The sequence below is a fragment of the Vipera ursinii genome (assembly GCF_947247035.1).
Source record: "Vipera ursinii genome assembly, chromosome: 14".
Lineage (NCBI taxonomy): Eukaryota > Metazoa > Chordata > Lepidosauria > Squamata > Viperidae > Vipera > Vipera ursinii.
Window position 1 is genome coordinate 2,817,290 of NC_139527.1, and position 18,372 is coordinate 2,835,661.

General features: G+C 43.9%; 1 protein-coding gene across 2 annotated transcripts in view; it reads left to right on the forward strand.

The window, feature by feature from the left end:
- The first annotated feature begins 6,684 nt into the window (after nucleotides 1-6,684).
- The window catches only part of MTMR3 (myotubularin related protein 3), a 44,019-nt gene continuing 32,331 nt past the window's right edge, over nucleotides 6,685-18,372 (forward strand). For both annotated transcript variants that reach the window (XM_083373522.1, XM_083373523.1), the window contains exon 1: nucleotides 6,685-6,851. The gene's annotated coding sequence lies outside the window, so the exon portion shown is untranslated. The remainder of the gene's footprint in view (nucleotides 6,852-18,372) is intronic.

Sequence of the window (18,372 nt, forward strand, 5' to 3'; positions counted from 1 at the left end):
GCTTTTTTTCTTTTCTAACCCCGCGCTTGTTTTATGTTTATTATTAGCTACCAAGGCGGGTAATTATTTCTTTATTCAGTCATTATCATTATTATTAGCGGCCAGGGCTGCACTTCTTCCTAGCCCGTTTTCCTCGCGGGCGGGGAAAGAAGAGAGGTTGGGATTACAAGTCCCATTGTCCCCAGCCTTCAATTAATCGTTATTGGGACGTCACTGTGGGGTCACTCCTCGCTTCTCTTTTCTTACTTTGGCCCTCAGAATTAAATAAAAGGTAAAAATGATGAAGAGTGTAAAGGGAAAAGGGAAAGAAAGTGCTTTTTCTTTAAAGAAAAGGTGTAGAAATTGGGAGTGTAAATAGCACAAAAACACAAATGTGATCCCGAGAGTTTGTATGTTATTTATAGTTATATTTATAACTACATAAAATGCATTTCCTTATATAATATACCATAATTCTATTTAATATTTCATGTTATGTGTTGTACATAGATATACATTTTATGTATTCTGAAGCTAATATTACTGTAAATGAATGACTTTCATGAACAAGGACATTTTATAGTTGGATTATTGGGAGATTAAGGCAAGTTTTTGTTTTTTTAGAGCCATCTGGTCTAAATATATCGATAAAGCCTATTGTGATGGAAAGACACATTATCAATTTTCGACTTTTCTGGGAACCCATTTGTATACAAAAAAGACTTCATTCTGAAAATTTATTTTGAATGTATCTGAAATGGGATGAATATTGTATGGCAAGATTGAGCAGAAGATAGCCAGGAATCTACCGGGAGATGTCAGAAGACTTACAGCAGTTCAACAAGGATTGCGTCTCCTTATTGTGTAATAATAGCAAAAACTACTATTACACACACTTTCTGCATTATATTGCTGAAAATCAGGGTAGGGATGATAATGCTTTCGGAAATCCTTGGTCTCAGAATTCTTTAATTTATTAAGCCAGAATATTTTGCACAAGGCTCCAGTTGGTAGATATCAAGAGTTCTGGCTAAAAAAATAAAAAGCAATAAACTACAAGTCTAAAATCTACATGTTCTTGTTATAAAGCGAAGAGTTGTCCCGTGTAACAAGTGTCTCTCTCCCATTGTTTGTTTGTTTATTTTATTTCTATCCTGCCTTTAATATTTTTATAAATAACTCCAGGCAGTAAACATAACCGCACATCCTGTGAGTTGGGTTGGGTTGAGAGTGAGTGACTGGCCCAAGGTCACCCAGCTGGTTGCTTCCTAGCCTGGGGTCTTAACCACTAGGCAACTGTCTCTCTCCATTGATTGAGCCACGTCAAGCAATCTTTCCAAATAATCTCATCTCTAACCCATTGTAAGTAGACAAAACAATGAGTTAAAAAAAAACAAAGTTACAGCAAAAAAACAATGTTTCTGTCTCCCATATTTAATACACGCTTTGGGTTTGTGACTAAAGAGTCCCCAAACCAGAAAGGCAGGCTGAATCGTTTCAACACTTTATCTTTGGGCAGCATCAAGGACGAATTCCCCACAGGAATTGCGTGTGTTGGATTTTTATATGTCCTCTCCTCTAAGAACATCTCTGGCTAAACTTGTTCTCTTTGCTGCTTGGCTGGGCTGGAACTTGTAGTCTCCTGGTGATTGGCCCTAAGTTACCCAGTCAACTTTCATGGCTAAGACAGGATTTGAACTCTTGGTCTGACAGTATGAAAGTCTTATTATTATGAAATATTAAAGCCCAGTGTGGCTACCTTGCCGCGAGAAATGGCATAGAACCATTATATAATTAATTGTTCTAAAAGAATGCTTAACCGAATATTTAGAAGAGATGTTCTGTTCACGCCTCTAATATTTTGGCATGAATGAGAGTTGGCCAGAATTTCAGTAGCGTTTAAATAAATGGATTACAGACAACAGTGCAATTGATATAAAATCTCTTCTTGAGGATGGATCGGTTGTGAGAAGTTATTGGGCACGATAAACGGCAACTATTGAGTTGTTAGTCATGCTCTGCCAGTGAATGCTTCAGATAATGCCTTGATGGGGAAGGCTTGACAGATGTATGCCACTAATCTTGGCTCTGTTTTAAGTGTTAGGAGAAGCTTCCTGGCACAGCCGGTAAGAGGGTATAAAGCAGTATTTTCATTCCAAAGAATGTCAGGAGAGCGGCAGATTTAAAGTTGGCGTTTCATTAATGCGTGCATATCTGCTAACGAAGACGGGCCCCAAAACGTCCAAACTTTTCTAGCCCCTTTTCAACTGTCGGAAGAGTTCACAAGGCACATTTCCCTAATTTAAAACATAAACCTTCTTTTCTGTCCACGTAGAAAGATGCTGGCTCCCGTTTTAGCCAACCTCGGCTGCAGTCGGATTGACCCCTGTTCCTGAATGCAAAGCAGCCACCCTCAACTTGGCTGGCTTTTCATGTTCCGCTTGCTTTTCTTTTCGAGGGAAATGACAAAGAAAGGCCGGCGGAGTGAAGGGAGCTAGTCCTCATGGGGCTTTTGTTTCTTTCTGGAAAGCATAAAGAAGTACATTTCACTGGCAATCTAGGTTATAAAAAAAACACATTCAGATGGGGCTCAACAGTGGAGGGGACAAATTCCACGGGATTCTAAAAGCTTTTCCATGGCTTGCAGGGCTTTTGCCAACTGGGGTGGGGAAGCCTAGAGGGAAACCATTGGCCGAAGGCAAACCTTGTCTTTGTTGTGTTTTGGTGCTTTTTCCAGGGACCCCCAACGGGAAGGAAATTAACAATGCCGCAGCCTTAGGGCTACATCGTTGGTTGGGTCCTTTTTCATTACACAGGTATTTGTGGGGTTAGGATTCCATTCTCTGCCACGCCCCGGGAAATGATCTGCAATAGACTCTGCCAGTGGCCGGAAGTTTTGTGTGTGCATGCGTGTGCTTGTGTGTGCGTATGAATACGTACAAAAGAAAGCGATGGCAGGGACCATTCTGTGTAGCAGGAAGGGAATCAGTTGCACCACTTTGAAATCTATTGATTCGTTTTAATTATTAGAAATGTAAAAAAAAAAAACCTGACAGCAGAAGAAGCCTTTGTGGTCCATGGAGTCTGGCCTTTTGAGTTTGTTTTTCTTGAGTTGGTTTGTTTTTAATTACAGATAATCCTTGACGTGCGACCATAACTGAGGCCAAACTTTTACGTTGCTAAGCAAGGCAGTTGAGGGAGCGTTGCCTCGTTTTATGACCTTTCTTGCAAGTGATTTCACGGCACTTATTCAATTAGTGACAGGGTGGTTAGGCGAACCCGGCTTCTCCATTGACTGTGCTTGTCAGAAGGTCACGAAAGGGGATCACGTGACTTGGCTCACTGCAATTGTCATAAATGTGAGTCAGTTTCCAAGTGTCTGGATTTTGATCGTGTAACTATAAGGGTGCTGCAATGGTCATAAGCGTGAAAAACGGCTATAAGCCAGAGTGCCGCTGTAACTCTGAACTCTGAACGGTCACTAAACTGTTGTAACTCGAGAACTACCTGTAATTATTTTAATTACTGTTTTTTTATATTTTATTATGTTTTTATCTTATTCTTAACCTTGGTCAGATGATGGGCTTGGGTTTATTTATTTATTTATTTATTTATTTATTTATTTTAATTCCATTTATATCCCGCCCTTCTCCGAAGACTCAGGGCGGCTTACAAGCTTAGCAGTAGCCTTCATTCTATGTATATGCCTGCTTATTAGGGCTTTCACACACACCCCCAAGCGGCATTATTACAAAGTCAGCTTAATTGCCCCCAACAATCTGGGTTTAACCCAAGCATGTTCAAACTGAGTGACTGACAGTGGATCCACTCAGTACCTCTGCTGGAAGTTGGTTCCAAGCTTCCAACTGCTCTTTCTGTGAAGTCATATTTTCCGACCTTAGCTTTGAATTAATTTTTTGCTTTTAAAATAATAATAATAATAAAAAAACAGAGGGAACAAAGCACAAAAATACACACAACTCTGTCATCCAGTACCACGAATAGCTAGAGGTTCCCCTTCAGCTAGCTCAGTAATTTTGCAAGGACTGGACATAATCTCAGAATCCCCAAACCAGCACAAAAATATGAGAGACTGCAGGTGTTCTTGCACAAATACAGTAGCTTAAAAGCCTCAATTTTAATTTCTTAAAAGAATTTAATTTTTCTGAAGCTCCAAATAAGGTATCACCTATAACTAGGACTACCTGCCCTCAAGAATAGGATCATTCTTTAATCTTGTTTTGTTTCATATCAAGCGTGGCCATCTCTCTTTGCACAAATGCTTTTGGTATAACCCGACTTGGGCATTTTGCTCTTCACTCTGGGGTTTGAGTGATTTGAAATCTGTTCTTGCAATGATTGAGTCATCTTGGGCAAACAGGATTGTGTTTTCCTTCCTGTTCTCTCTCTCTTCAGCCACTTCTAAAGAGCAGTGAAGTTTAAAGAGTTCCTTGGGCAGATGTAATGTAAAGCTTATTTCACTGGACTGCGGTTGTTTTGTGTATTTTAATTACATATTGCATATTCTTTGTCTTTGTGAACTGCTGAGAATCCTTTCGGACTGAAGCCATCTATAAATGTGATTAAATTAATAAGGCCATCATTAACAAGGCAGTCTATTGCACGTATAATGGGAGATGAGTTCCATCTTGCTCTCATGCATATGTCTTGGGAGTAAACCAATTAGCAATCAAGTTAGACATCAAATAAAAGAACAGGCGTAGGCAATCGGTCAAACCATTTTCAAAGAGGGTAAAACGATGAATGTCACGTCAATTTCAAGTTGAGTTCAAGCATGTCCATGCAGTTTTCTTGGCCATAATACAGAATCGACTGACTAATGTCTATCTGAGACGTTTCTTTGGCTTCCAAATCCTGCCCTGCTATTTACTGGAGGATTCCCATCAACTTCTAACCAGGTCAGAACCCATTTAATATCTCCTCACCAGAAAGAATCCGGTAACTGTTGCAATCGGCCGAGATTCAAAATAGGATAGAGATAATTTTAAAAGCCTGGGAGAATAAAATGTTTGGTTAAAAAAATACTTATCCAATATCCTACAATACAGGATCTACGAGAGTGGAAGCCTTATCACTGCAGTCGATATGTCAGTAACCCGATGGTTAAATGAATCTGGCTTCCCCATTGTCTTTGCTTGTCACAAAATGGGATCACATGACACACACACACACAGACACACACACACCACCCCCAGGACACTGCAATCGTCATTAATATGAGTCAGTTGCCAAGCATCCATATTTTGGCCATGTAACTGTGGGGATGCTGCAACAGTTGTAAGTTTGAAAAACGGTCACGAGTCACTTTTAACTTCAAGCAGTCACTAAACAAATGGTTGTAAACCGAGGACTAGCGTTCATATGGGATTACCTCTTGCAATCTGCTATCGACATGCCTTAGACGGGGACTCGCCCTACTCATCCAGGCTGGCTATTGGTGCCTCTTGGAAAAGGAAGGATGGTAAGACTTTTGGCTGGACTCCAAGACTTCCTAACCAATAATGTTTTTTTCTAGGCTGGATTCTTGGCTCCCTTTTCAGCTCTTGACAGCTCACAGCTAAACTGGACAAACGATCTCCCGTCAGAAATCTTGATTTATCGAAGCAGTCCTGAAATGGCCTCAGTCAAGGCTGAAAGATTGGTCGGAGTGAAGTTAGTTTTGCAGCAATAAGAAATCCAGCCACCCTAAAGCCCGAAAGGGGTTCTTGATGCAAATCCTGGCAATGAATTGGCAGTGCCCCAAGACTGCCCAGGTGTATTGTCTGATTAGTAGGTGAAGGAAAACTAAGATACCGGGAGGTCATTTAAGGCAAAGCCCCTCTCATCGATTCACAATATTTGATCTGGCTATAATTCAGCCTGTGGAGCAGACTTCTTTAAGAGGAAGGCTCCAGATGTGCTCAGCGGAAGCTGCAATTGCTTGATGGATTTTGCAAAGTTTTTGGACATCGTTCCCAGTGCCCCGATGACAATGGGGTATCACTGTTAACACGTTTCATCCATAATCCATATTATTAGGGGGCTGGAGGCTAAAACATATAGGGAACGGTTGCTGGAATTGGGTATGTGTAGTTTAATGAAGAGAAGGGTGAGGGGTGACATGATGGCAGTCTTCCAGTATCTCAGGGGTTGCCCCAAAGAAGAGGGAGTCAAGCTATTCTCCAAAGCACCCGAAGGCAGGACAAGAAGCAACGGATGGAAACTAGTCAAGGAGAGAAGCAACCTAGAACTAAGGAGAAACTTCCTGAATTGTTAGAACAACTAACCAGTGGAACAACCTGCCTCCAGAAGTGGTGAATGCTCCAACACTGGAAGTTTTTAAGAAGAGACCAGACAGCCACTTGTCTGAAATGGTATAAGGTTTCCTGCCTGAGCAGGGGGTTGGACTAGATGACCTCCAAGGTCCCTTCCAACTTTATTATTATTATTATTATTATTATTATTATTATTATTATTATTATTATTATTATTATTATTATTATGGTTATGGTTGTTGTTGTGGTTGTTGTTGTTGTTGTGGTTGTGTTGTTGTTGTTTTGTTGTTTTGTTTGTTTGTTGTTGTTATATAAAACGTGGGCCAAAATGTTTAAAAGCCTCCTCCCCCCCCGCGCCGGCAGCCCCGCCCTGCCCGCGCTAGGCCCCGCCCCCCGCCCCGCCCCCGCCCCGCCCCCGGCGTGTGGCCCCGGCCGCCATGTTGTTTGGCTGGTGAGGCGGCGGAGGCTGGGCGGCAGCGAGAGGAGCGGCCGCCGCCGCCGCCACGGCCGCCACGGAGGACCCCCCCCCCCACCCCGCCGTCGCCGGGACCGGAGGGCCGCCGCGCCATGGCCGGGAGCCGCCGAGCACGCTGCCGGGTGAGCGGGCCGCGCCGGGCCCGAGGGCGGCGGGGGAGGGGAGGGGAGGGGGGGCAAGCCCGGCGCTGTGGTGCCTCCCCCCCCCCAGGAGGGAGAGGGGTGCTGCGGGCAGGGGGAGCCCCAGGAGGGCGAGAAGGAGGCGCTTTGCCCCGGGGGGTGAGGAATAATCAGCAGAGCAATAATAATAATAATAATAATAATAATAATAATAATAATAATAATAACAACAACAATAGTAGCCGAATATTCTGGCTTTGCAAAAAAAAAAAAGGTGCCACCTTACTTGGAACCTTCACAACAAGACCTTGACAAGAAGTCAGTAATAATAATAATAGTAATCACACACACACACACAGACACAGACACTCAGATGTTAACAAGCTCTTAGGTCCTTGACAAGAAGTCAGTAATAATAATAATAGTAATCTCTCTCTCTCTCTCACACACACAGACACAGACACAGAGACACACACACACACACACACACACACACACAGATGTTAACAAGCTCTTAGGTCCTTGACAAGAAGTCAGTAATAATAATAATAATAGTAATCTCTCTCTCTCTCTCTCTCACACAGACACAGACACACACACACACACACACACACACACACACACACACAGAGAGAGAGACACTCAGATGTTAACAAGCTCTTAGGTCCTTGACAAGAAGTCAGTAATAATAATAATAATAGTAATCTCTCTCTCTCTCTCTCACACACACAGACACACACACACACACACTCAGATGTTAACAAGCTCTTAGGTCCTTTGGTTAGGGCTTGGAACTTCAGTTTTGAGTAGTCTCAGACTGAATCCAATTAAAGATAAAATCAATAATAATAATAATAATAATAATAATAATAATAATAATAATAATAATAATACACACAGAGACACACTCAGGCCTTCCCTTAGCAGCTTCTTAGGTCCTTGGTTAAGAGTCATAATCATAATAGTAAAGTTGGATGGGGCCTTGGAGGTCATCTAGTCCAACCCCCTGCTCAGGCAGGAAACCCTATCCCATTTCGGACAAATGGCTGGCCAGTCTCTTCTTAAAAACCTCCAGCATTGGAGCATTCGCAGCTTCTGGAGGCAGGTTGTTCCACTGGTTAATTGTTCTAACCAGTCCAAGGCTGTGAATCAAATTGAAGATTAAATCTTTAATCATCATGCTCCTCATGCTCATCCATCACTTCTGGCCATTCATAGTTATTAGTCACCAGAAGAGATAATGATTGTTCCCCCCCCAACATTTTGGCCTTGAATGGGATGAGCCACCAAGAGGAAGGGGATGGGCCGAAAGGCCTGGTCCCCCTTCTGCCAGGGGGAATCCATCTATCGTGGGGAGATGGACTCCCAGGCTCATCATCCCTGACTAGGGGACAGATTGGGGAGCGTGGCGGCTGTTCTGGAGGGGCCTGGGAAGAAGGGGGGGTAGTGGGGTGTCTTGGGAAGGGGGATTACGTCCCGGCGGAGGGGCCAGAAAAGGAAGTCATGGGGTGGGGAGTCCAGCATTCGTGATGTGGGGCTGGAGTTGAGAAGCCTCTGGCGAGTCCTATCAGGAGAGGTAGCCAAGCTCTGAAGAGAAACCCCGAAGAGTTTTAAGGGGGGGGTCCTGCCCTGACTGGAGCACACGAGATTGCTCCTTTCCAGCCCAGACAAGTGCACGTTTGCTGAAAAGTCCAGTTTTAACCAAGACCCCTGCTTTACGGGCTGCTCTGTCGAAATTGGTATGCAAAGATGAGGTGTAATTTTTGCCTCTCCTAGACTGGGTGCAGCCAGATTTGGGATCTGCGATCCTTCCATCTCTAGGGCAGGAAACTTGAGTCTCCCGTCCTCTTTGCTTTCTTGCTTTCTCCCACAGGATGGAGGAGTGGCAGCTTTCCTGTCCTATTCCCCCAAGCGGAGTCTTCTGTTTTTGATTTTCTGGCTGGTCCTCACTCCCGTCCAGCGTTACTGCCATTTAAATCATCCTTGAGCTCAGCTGCGGTTTAATCCAGAGTAACTCCCATCTTCCACTTCCGCGCACGTCCATTCATCATGCAGATTAGGCTCCCTTGAAAAGGGTGTGGGGAAAATTCATCCTCCTTTGCCTCTCGCTGTAGCCCTGCTGTGATTATGATTTAAGGGATTGAAGCAGGTTTATGAAGCACCTCTCTCCAAGTTGCAGGTGGGTGGGTGGGTGGGTGGGTGGGGGCAAGCTGCCCTGCACGATGGAAGTCAGCTCCTAAAGGCTTAACTAACCACAAGTGACACAAGTGTCGGCACATTGGTTATTAAGTAGTCCTTGACTTACGGCCACCACTGTAAGTGCCACATTTGTTAAGCGAATGACTGCAGTCGTTAAACCAGTAACACGGTTGTTAAGCGAATCCGGCTTCACTTGTCAGAAGGTCGCAAAAGGGGATCATCTCTTTCTCTCTCTTTCTCTCTCTCTCTCTCTCTCTCTCACACACACACACACACACCGGGACACTGTGACCGTCATAAATGTGAGTCAGTTTCCAAGCATCTGCGTTTTGATCAGGTGACCCTGGGGGGAGGGATGCTGCAACGGTCGTAAGTGTGAAACATGGTCATAAGCCAACTTTGTTCAGTGCTGTTCAAAGGGTCACTAAATGAACAGTTGTAAGTCGAGGACTGCCTGTATGGTCTGTCATATACAGATAGTCCTCAACTTGTAGCAGTTCACTTGTTGACGGTTCAAAGTTAGAACAGCACTGGGGAAAAAAAATGACTGATGACCCTTTCTCACACTTAACCACCATTGCAGCATCCCCATGGTCAGGTGCTCGAAATCCAGATGCTTGGCAACTGGCCCGTATTTATGACGGTCGCAGTGTCCCGGCATCACGTGATTCCCCTTTTGCGACCTTCCTGACAAGCAGAGTCAGAACGGGGAAGCCAGATTCGCTTATCAACCGGGTTCCTAACTTAATTCAACAATTGTGGCAAGGAGGGTTGTAAAAAGGGGCCCGAACTCTCTTTAACTATAAGTTTCGCTTAGCAAGGGAAAGGTTGGGCTTCAACTGTGGTCGTAGGTTGAGGACCATGCTGATGGTTTTTGAAGTTCTGGAGTGCCGTTGAAGCTTGCTGGGCAGCGAGAGGGCTGGCCTTTTTATTCTGGCCTCCCGTAGTTTCTTCAGTCATGTCTTAAAAGTAGGGTGGTAGGTTGGGTTTTGTGGTATCCTGCCATTTAATGGCAAAATATTGCCGGTTTGGGTTCCTCCCACTTCAGAAGTTCTGTGCTGTATCGTCTTTTCTTGCCTCTCTTCCTAATTGCCTCTTGTTTCTGTTCAAAAATAGTCCCTCTGAAAGGAATCCTCGCTTGGAGCCTGCAAAGCAGGATGAAGATTGCAACTTAAGTCCAAATAAACAAGCCTGTCTGGAACTGGCCTTTCGGCTAATACCGGGCCGTTCTTGGAAATGCCGTTTCTTTTAAGAAATTCTCCAGTCTTTGAGAGCTGTTTCCTTTCAGCTGACCGGAAGTGCTTGCTGATGCTTAAATACTGAGTTCAGGTTCCACATCTTATCCATTCTTCTTTACCTTGCAAGCGGCTGAACTATTCTGGTGACTTGCTGTTCTTTAGGTTGCGCCTCAAAAATCCGGAATGGGAAATTCGTAGAGGTTTGAAAACAGCTGTCAGATTTCAGAACTGTCCCAAAAGAGGAAGTTATTGGGTGAGGACAGAGAGACCTCTTTAGTTTGTGGCAGCGGCTGGAAAAAAACGTGGCTAACAGTTGGAAAAACAGCAGGAGAGAAGGAACGATGTTTTGGGGTGGGGTGGGGGTTTTGAAGTGGCCAGGGAGAGCAAGGTTTTGCGTAGCTTCAGAGGACCGAATGTTATTTGGTTTATGAAAGGTTGGGATAGCAAACTGCTGTGTCATTTCATGTGGCAGAAAGCAAAATATCTCCTGGTGCCATATTGAGTTGTGCATTGCAATTATATAACTGCAGAGGTGTTAATGCAAAAGGGAGGCTGAAAGAGCTAAGACGAATGCAAAAGGGATACTTTTTGTTCATGGGCAAAATTGCAGGTTGCTATTATGCTTATGGAACTGTGTAATCAGGTAAGAGGAAGTAAGCTCACCTCCTTTGATTTTTTTCCCCAAATAAATTATACAGCTCGTTAAAGAGCTATTCCAGCTGGTTCTCATGTGATCTATCATGCTCATGTTGAAGTATTCAAAAAAAACAAAAAACAATCTTACTAGGGTTTTGGATTTTTGCAGGAACCTGTTTTACTCTGAATTAAACTGTTGGCACATTTACTTTATGACTTTCTTAAAGTGATTTTCAGGTCACAGATAGTCATCTTTTCCAGTTCTGCTGCGGGAATTGTTCTTGGGAAAGCCTACATCGGAAAGTGGCCCTTCCCAGTAATATATGTTTCACAAAAAGTGCTTTGTAGTTTGCTGCTTATTGTGCCAAGCTATACTAGGAAGAATGTAGTTCTTCGTCACCCAGAGTCAACTTGTAAAGGAGATGGACGGCATAAAAAATAAAATAAAAAATAAAATCAATAGTGGGTTGATAGAACATACAGTTAAGCCAAAGTGTGTTTTGTTAGTTTGCGGATCACAGTTTTGTAGGGATCCAGTTATTGTTTTAATGTACGGTATGAGCTATCTATATTCTGTAATATCATGTAGAGCTGTTTTTCTCAACCTTGATAAAGTTACGATACGTGGACTTCAATTCCCAGAATTCCCCAGCCAGACATGGTTGACTGGGGAACGCTGGGAATCGAAGTCTACACTTCTTAACGTTGCAAAGGTTGAGAAACACTAGTGTGAAGGGTAAAATATTGGACCAGGTGTGGGGAGGTCTACTCCATCCTTAGCCACAGAAGCCCACTGAGCGACTTTGCGTCAGTCAGCCCAGTCTTGTCTCCCCAGATTGTTGTTATGGGGACAAAAAAATGGCGAGAAGAGTCTACTGTGCCTGTTGCCTTGAGCTCCTGAACAGAAAGGAGATAAATCAATCAGGCCTGTGATTAATGGAAGGCAATAAAGCATAATGGGAACTTAGCCATTGTGCGGTTTTGAAGCCTATGTTGTGGGGAGCCCAGACACGCTGCCATTTAGCTTTACGTTGCACATGTAGCATGTCAGAGCTGTCACAGAAAAGCTTGTTACTTAAAAGTGATTGACAGAAGTAGGCGAATGAAACAGTTTGAAATTAACGTGGTGGTTCAGGAATGCCAGCGTCAACAGAATATAAATATTTTAGAAACCCTTCTGGGTGTCCGATGGGCTGCAGTGCTGCACTCTTTGGAGCGGGAAGGAGGCAAGTCTTGAACTCCTGGAGAAGAACTGGAAGTTCGGCTGACACTCTTGGGGAGGGCAAGACCAATTTTCCTTCCCCTCCCTTTTTTGGGTGGAGTTTTTAAGAATGGGAATGGAAGGCCTCTGGGAGGCCTGGTTTTTCCACTGCTCTCCCTTAAAATATCCCCAACGCCTCAGTACAGGTGTCCTCGACTTACAGCCGTTTATTTAGTGGCCATTCAAAGCTAGGATGGCAGGAAGTAACCTCACGTGATCACCTTTTGCAGCCTTATTTATTGGGACTCGGCTTAGCAGCCGTGTCACTAAGCGAACAACTTCAGCGATTCGTTGAACGACTGGCTCGTCAAATGGGGCAGATCTCACTTAACGGGTGTCTCGCTTAGCAGCGTCAATTTTGCACTCGGTCGTGGTCGTTTAGTCAAAAGACCTGTAGGGCTTGAAACATGCAGCTGAAAAATTGGCCAAATGGGGGCCAATGGTGTGTGTGGGGGGGTGTCTGCTAGTTGCCCCTCCGAGCTATGCCCGCTCCCTTGGCATCCCTGACACAGGCGTGACAAACAGATGAAATAATCCTGGCATACTTCTGCTTTGGTCATACTTGGCTTCTTCCTGTCTGCAGAGGTGCTGAGGTTTCTTCACCGCTTGCTTAGGTCACTGAGGCCTGTTTCAGTGGAACAAGGTCCCTTTCAGTGTGTTTACACAAACCAGTGTTACTTCAGGACTGTAAATACGGATACCAGCGTTACTTGCTGGAGAAACGGACTCTTCGTTCTTTCCTGGCGTCGGTGCACGCTTATTCTCTTGAGGGGCTGTCCAGCGTTTGGGACTACCGCGACTTCCTTCTGACCAGGTTTATGGTGCAGCGCCAGCAGCGTTGTGGCTTGTGCCAAATGGGTCTTTCCAAGTTTTCCAAGGAAGACCTAGCAGACCCCTTGCCGTAGTTGCTTGCTGCTTTTCGTTGGAATCCTCCTAACCGCTCGCTCCTGTCTTGCGGTGCTTCAGTCTCTGGAAAGGTTGTTAGGGGATTATCATCGTGGTTTTGTAGATTTAATCCTCAGGACAAACATGCAATTGAGTTTTCCTTAATGCTAGTTTCCTGCAGTAGCAGAACTGGGATATTTTGTAAAAGTGGAGAGTAATTTTCTCTCTTAGCTGGTAGGTTATTGGCTTCCAGGCCTGTGACTATGAAGCGACAGAACAGAATGACAGGCTGTTTATGTCTTAATTCCCAAGCTCTTTCTTTCCCCTTTTCACACTCCTCTCTGTGTTGTGTTGTGTGGGCTGCATTGTCCTTGGAAGGCTGCTTAAATTTATGCTCTCAGATCCAAAACCACAAACGGGCACTACGGCCACAATTGGGACAAGGACTTCCGTTGCTAAGCAAGGCGGCTGTTAAGCGAGTTGCACTCGGTTTTACGACCCATTTTTTTGCCGCAGTTGGAAATGTGAATTACTGTAGATACGAATTGAATCGTGAGGGCATTAGAGAAATCCGGATTCTCCCCTTGACTTTGCTTGTGGGAAGCCGACAGGGAAGGTCACACACACACTCTGAGCAAATGGACACACACACACACACACACACACACACACACACACACCCAGGAAGCTGCAAGTGTTGTAAATATAGGCCAGTTGCCAAGCGCTCGAATTTTTCATCATGTGACTGGAGAGGCTGAGACAGTTGTAACGTTGAGACCAGCCGTATAAATCTTTTTTTTCCAGTGCTAGTTGTAACTTCAAATGGTCACTAAACAAATGGTTGTGAGGCGAGGACTACTTGTGCTCATGCAGTTGTTGAGATGGGTTTGTTTTGCTTTGCTTTTGGGAAGGGGAAGCGCTCGCAGTCAGTGTAAACACCACGGAATACATGGATGTGACTTTGTTGCCAGAAGCACAGCATGTATTCCAGGTCGCTCTGTGCCTTGTGACATCACCGAGCAGCTTAAAATGCTGCTCTAGATTCCTTTTCCTGAGCTGAGAATATCCATAATAGGTGTTGGTGTGCAGCTCTTTCCAGGTATGCTTCTATTCTCTTGCTGTTCAAGCTTTTCAAATCTTGATCGCTCCGTATGGACCTGCTACCTGCTCATGAGCCTCCAAATAAGGCAGAATTTGAACTCTGCAGCTGCAAATCGTCGTCATTTATAATAAAAGATGCTTGCTCCTTGGGAGGAAAGCCATGGCAAATCTAGACAGCACACTAAAAAGCCAACTATAGTGCGTATAGTCAAGGCTATGGTCTTCCCAGTTGCAATGTATGGCTGTGAAAGTTGGACCATAAGAAAGGCTGAGTGCCAAAGAATGGAGGCCTTTGAACTATGGTGCTGGAGAAGACTCCTGCGAGTCCCTTGGACTGCAAGGCGATCAAACCGGTCAGTCCTAGAGGAGATCCACCCTGACTGCTCTTTAGAAGGCCAGATCCTGAAGTTGAGACTCAAAAGACTTTGGCTACCTAATGAGAAGGAAGGACTCACTGGAGAAGAGCCTCATGCTGGGAAAGGTTGAGGGCAAGAGAAGAAGGGGACGACAGAGAAGGAGGTGGCTGGATGGAGTCACTGAAGCAGGAGGCGTGAGCTTAAATGGACTCCAGAAGATGGTAGAGGACAGGAAGGCCTGGAGGAACATTGTCCATAGGGCCGCGATGAGTCGGATACGACTTCGCAGCTAACAACAACAACAATGTCCGGGGTTCCAGAGCTACTGGTGGTTCTTCCTTGGTTTAGACAACTCCAAGCTAGGCGGATCTGGGATGTAATTTGATGTGCAAGCCACCTTCCTACTTTTTTATGTCGCATATTTTATATTTGCTACGGCTGCGATGGTTCCCAGGGGGGAGAGAGAGCTGGGCTGCAGTGTATATTTATTTTCATTCTGTTCAGAACAGCGGTTTGTTTAAAATGTGTCTTGTTTTGGTCTGGCAGACACACTGGTTAATTTAAAAAATGCCTATTAGGTTCTATCCAAAAATAATGATTAAGGGATGTTCATAAAAATGATTTAGAATGTGAGGACAGCTCTCTGAGGAAATGTAAAGGAAACACTAGAGAATGTAGGAAATGTCATATAAAAAAGCAAACCTCTGGAAACAGCATGTTTTGGTAGGGAATTCTATCCGTAATTGATTTCCAGGATCTGCTGGCTGTGGATGAGTCAACTAGCTAGTATATTTCTTTATAGGCTGACAAGATGCAAAATAAGTAGGAAACTGCTGGTTCATTTTTTAAAAAGCTGCTGCTTTTAGAGAACACTAATTAAGTGCAATATATTAGACTATAACTAGACTGCTTCTTATGCCTTAGGGCCTTATGGCATCCTTTTGAGCTGTGTTTATTTGCCAAATGCATAAAATTTAACTTGAATTGTTTGGAGTAGAGGTGGTGACCACTTTCAGACAAAAGATAATAGTTTTGGACTTCGCAATAGCAGTGGAATAAAGTCTACTATGTGCAATTTTCTACTTAAAGAGCACGCACGGGGAAAATTCAGATATTCTGCTTCTGTCTTCACTGTTCATATTCCTGGTAACAAGAATTTGCTGTGAGCAGGAATATTAAAATGTGGCTGGGTACTTAGCATGATCAAATTATGTTCTTTTGTCCATATGCAATGAAGCTTTCAACTTTATTAGACAAGCTTTCACAGTAAGATAATGCAGATCGAAAAGAATTTTGCTTCTGCCGCTCTTCATATTTAATTTTTTGCTAAGTAAACATTTTTTTATTATTATTTCTCACAATGTGCATTCTTGCAGGATTTGGTTTGTGCATTCTACCTGAAATACAGATTGCTTTGCCCAATAGTGCAGAGTAAATTCAGCTTTTCCTCCAACTTGGAATCTTTTCTGTTTCACCTTTGGATGCCCTGTAATCTTCTAGGATGCCTCACGTTGCTTGCCAGCTGCTTGTCTTATAATTTAAGAACTCCTGATACCGATAGTCTTCGACTTAAAACAATTCATTTAGTGACCATTCAAAGTTGCAACGGCATTGCAGCATCCCCAGGGTCACGTGATTTACTTTGGGATGCTTGACAGCTGACTCATATTTATGATGGTCGGAGTGTCCCCGGGATCACGTCTTCCCCTTTTGCAACTTTCTGACAAGTAAAGTCGATGGGGAAGCCAGATTCACTTAATAACGGTGTGCTAACTTATCTGCAGTGATTCACTTAACAACTGTGGCATGAAAGGACATAAAATGGGGCAAAATTCACTTAACAACTGTCTCACTTAGCAATAGGAATATTGAGCTCAATCGTAAATCTTGCAGCTGATGGGAAGTTCCATAGACGTCTCTCCCTTTTATATTGATCCTGCAGATTGACCCCAAGACAAGATTTAGTCCCCTTAAATCAAGAAATACATGTAAAACACAATTTCTTGTTCAGAAGCTCTGGTTGCACTCAAGAAAAGAAACCTGCTGTCAATAAAATGAATGAACGCCTTTTGTTCATTTTCTTAATTAATTTGAGCCGATGTGATTTTCAAGCTGTCCTTCCACATTTTTCTGAAATGACTGCTGACTCTGGTTTGAATAATTACCGTGGATTGAGTCAATGGCACGCACACAGACATACACAGAATACAGGCACATGAATACAGAATACATCCATTTTTTGCTGAACGCTCTGTCATCTTTCTTGACATCTCAGTATTGCATTTTCTGATCGTTATTTCTTGCTTATGTTGGGAATGTGTTTTTGACCTGTCTCAGGCTGTATTGACCCATCTATGTCCATATTTATTTATTTTTTATTTATTTTAATCCCATTTATATCCCACCCTTCTCCGAAGACTCAGGGCGGCTTACACTCTAAGCACAAATCAATGTGCTTAGCAATACATATAGCGCTCAAGATCCAGTATATTTTTTTCTTCTCAGTGAGAATGTTTTTTTGTTGTTTTTTTTCCTGGAAGGCTTGATGCTTGTCTTCTGCCTTGTGAACCACCTGGACTAGTTCTGAGCTTGGCGATATATATATAGGGATATATATATATTCACAAGAAAAACCTCCGCTGAGTTCCAGGATCACAAGTTAGGTTAGCAAGTTGAAAAGACATCCCAAGGCAATTTTGATCATGTGACGACCACGGGGATGCTGCAAGGGTAACAAAAGTGAAAAAACGATCCTAAGCCACTTTATGTAGTGATGTTTGTAACTTAGAACAGTCACTAAATGAACCGTTGTAAGTTGAGGGCTACCTGCACATTTGTTTATAAGACAGGCTCGGATTTTGAAAGGAAGATTCTGAGAACTGTTGTTTTAGCCTGGGCTTAAGGGACGCGGTGGCTCAGTGGGTTAGGACGCTGAGCTTGTCGATCAGAAGGTCGGCAGTTTGGCGGGTCGAATCCCGAGTGCCACGTAGCAGAGTGAGCGCCTGTTACTCGTCCCAGCTTCTGCCAACCTAGCAGTTCGAAAGCACATAAAAATGCAAGTAGAAAAATAGGGACCACTACGGTGGGAAGGTAACAGCGTTCCGTGCGCCTTTGGCGTCTAGTCATGCCGGCCACATGACCACGGAGACGTCCTCGGACAAGCGCTGGCTCTTCGGCTTTGAAATGGAGATGAGCACCGGCCCCTAGAGTCGGAAACGACTAGCACGCATGTGCGGGGGAGGATTATAAATACATTTGCACACCCAGTTTAGGCTAGCCCCCATCTCATTTTTACGATCCCTGGATTTGTGTTCCTCAAGAACAAAGTTAAGTTTGAATGTGTGCGCCGGATGTTTTATTAATAGGCAAAAACTTATCAGAACCAGAGCAGGAGGGCACATGTTTTAACTTGTGTTATCACATGCTTCTGTTTGCTTGAGATACAGCCTAAGAGGTTGAGGCCGACTTGATCTGCTACCCTGGGTTTGTTTACTCGGAAGTAAGCCAGCATGCAGGCTGGCTTTTTGCCAGATCAGCCGGCACGGAGCTGCACTTTTGGAAGGGAACTGAAATCCTTGCTGTATAAGCGGATGATAATCTACAAAGTTTCCCGTGCCGAAATGAGGCTAGGCAGAGAAGAAACGCCACCCAAAAAAGGAGGTAATTTGGGTACCAAACCTGTCATTTCATTAGCAGACTTTAGAACCGACACCATACCTCTGCCAACTGTACTTCCATTGAGGCCTCTAAATAAAAGTCTTCCATAATCCTTATTATATTCACTTGTAATAATCATGTGCGCTAATCTGTCATTTAAACGTGCAAAGAGCCGGGCAGCCTAGTTGAGA